The sequence below is a fragment of the Haemaphysalis longicornis genome, unplaced genomic scaffold (genome assembly GCF_048455015.1).
Source record: "Haemaphysalis longicornis isolate Haplotype H1 unplaced genomic scaffold, Haemaphysalis longicornis Haplotype H1 scaffold_6, whole genome shotgun sequence".
Classification (NCBI taxonomy): Eukaryota; Metazoa; Arthropoda; class Arachnida; order Ixodida; family Ixodidae; genus Haemaphysalis; species Haemaphysalis longicornis.
In genome coordinates this window covers 97,822,485-97,824,926 of record NW_027526407.1, presented here as the reverse complement: position 1 = coordinate 97,824,926, position 2,442 = coordinate 97,822,485, and the positions used below count along the sequence as shown (strand labels likewise).

The window sequence follows — 2,442 nt, the reverse complement described above, 5'->3', positions numbered from 1 at the left end:
TTGCCGTGAGCCAGAGGTATATCAGGAGCATGTCGAAGAGGAGCAGTACCAGGACGACTGAGGCTCCCAGGTGAACCATGTAGCGCTTGCGCTCGCGCCTCGCCATGCGTGCCTCGATGGACCCGGTAGTGCTCGCAGATCTCGACGATGGCATGCTTGGGCTTGCTCCCGATATTACAGGCGGCTGCGTAAATGGTATCCCATTGGATATTTGTAAAGGTTTGGGTCACGTGCTATTTCTGTGTCGAGGTTAATTCTACAGGCTACGTAAAATGCTGTGATGAGAAACCGGACCTTTGTAGTGGTGGGTAGGTGAGAACACAAACCCTTATTCTCAAGGGAAATGCAGAATATCAGTCCAGACAGCGTTTAGAGGAGGCTCACAGGAACAGGCCTGGGGGAACGTGCCTATGTGTGCACGTAACACATACATGCATAAACAGGGCATCCAAGCTATCATGCACGAAGATTTAAAAAAGAGCAATGGCGTTACTCAAAGAAAACCTAGTGCACAATGTTTGCAGTACCGTGGAGAACCAGACACTATTTTGTTCGTTAATGAGACTTAACTAATTATTTGTAATTAATTATCTAACTCGAGAATTACGAGAATTATCTCGTGATGACGTACCCCTATATGAAGCGTGCCAGCCAGGCCACAGTTTGCCCTGACGAAGGCAGGTCTCTTTGGTGAAACGTTGGCAACAATCGTTGTCTCCTTGTCTGTACCTTGTACGAAGTTTTCTTTTCTTGTGTTCCCTACCCTCATCCAAGTTATATTCCCCTTTACATATATATATATATATATTGTCACGAAGACCAGGACGATGCAGTTGTCTTCAATGAGAAACACGTTTATTGGAGCGAACTTGTGCTCCCCTAACAACTCAAAAGAATACAGAGGCGGCGAAGCAGCGGTCAACAAAGTGACTTGCACAGGCGATTGTCGTGGAATCGAATGCTCCGGCGTCCGCACTGCAGGCCTTTTATCTTTCGGCGCGTGTGGTTCTCGAAACGTCGATTCACATCGAGAAGATAGTAAATACAAAAAGATTATTCTGGGCTGTTAACGTTAGATCGGAATGCTCTCCCTATCACAATAGATAACACAGGCGGCACAGAAAGAAAGAATGGAACACGCGGTTCCCTTGGCGCAGAGATAACAGAGACCGGCGCAGCCGGGCGGTAAAAGCAAAACACAAATAAACAAACCCAATGTATGGTTCGCGGCAATATATATAGTAAGGAAATGAGGGGCTCGTTGAGGAAATACAGAAAGATAGGTCGGCAGTCTACAATGCCAAAGGAGACATAGGGGTTATTTAAGTACACATTTTTTTAATATACTGAAGAAAGAAAAAAAGAAAAACACGCACCCAGAGTGGGGACCGAACCCAAAGAAAGAAAGAAAAACACGCGCCCAGAGTGGGGACCGAACCCATGCCTTTCGATTATAATCGAAAGGCGTGGGTTCGGTCCCCACTCTGGGCGCGTGTTTTTCTTTCTTTCTTTCTTTCTTCTGTATATTAAAAAAATGTGTACTTAATTAACCGTATTGAAAAAGAAAAGAGCCTAACCACACCCCTATGTCTCCTTTGGCATTGTAGACTGCCTACCTATCTTTCTGTATTTCCTCAACGAGCCCCTCATTTCCTTACTATATTATTCTGCGAAAACCTAGCGAGGGTCTCGGTTCTGGTAGCCTTGATGCCTAGGTAGCATAAGAGGGCTTCACGCCAGTAACCGGCTCATGACAGGCTGTAGACGTTCGAGTCACGCCCCGGGGGTTGAAAAGAAGGTCCCCTTCTCCCCGTGTAGTCAGAGTGGCGCTGGCTACCACCCTCAAGAGTCAGATACACTTCTAGTAAATATAATTAGCCCAGAAAGTGAAGGAGTACACAGTCGCCCAGATAGCCGAATTGGTAAGGCATTCGACATATAATCGAAAGGCGTGGGTTCGGTCCCCACTCTGGGCGCGTGTTTTTCTTTCTTTCTTTCTTCTGTATATTAAAAAAAGTGTACTTAATTAACCGTAGTGAAAAAGAAAAGAGCCTAACCACACCCCTATGTCTCCTTTGGCATTGTAGACTGCCGACCTATTTTTCTGTATATATATATATATATATATATATATATATATATATATATATATATATACATATATATATATATATATATATATATATATATATATATATATATATATATATATATATATATATATATCTGTATTAGAGAGACAGATAGAGAGACCCGCCGCGGTGGCTCAGTGGCTAAGGCGTTGCGCTGCTGAGCACCAGGTCGCGGGCTCGATTCCCGGCCGCGGCGGCCGCTTTCCAATGGAGGCGAAAAGCAAAAACGCCCGTGTGCTCGAGATTTCGACGCACGTTAAAGATCCCCAGGTGGTCAAAATTAATCCGGAGCCCTCCACTACGGCGCGCC

At 45.1% G+C, this 2,442-nt stretch overlaps 1 non-coding gene across 1 annotated transcript; it reads left to right on the top strand.

Annotated features, from left to right (window-relative positions):
• Positions 1-1,904: 1,904 nt before the first annotated feature.
• Trnai-uau (transfer RNA isoleucine (anticodon UAU)) lies at positions 1,905-1,976 on the top strand. The gene has a single exon. It is a non-coding gene; the product is annotated as a tRNA-Ile (tRNA).
• The last annotated feature ends 466 nt before the right edge of the window (positions 1,977-2,442 follow it).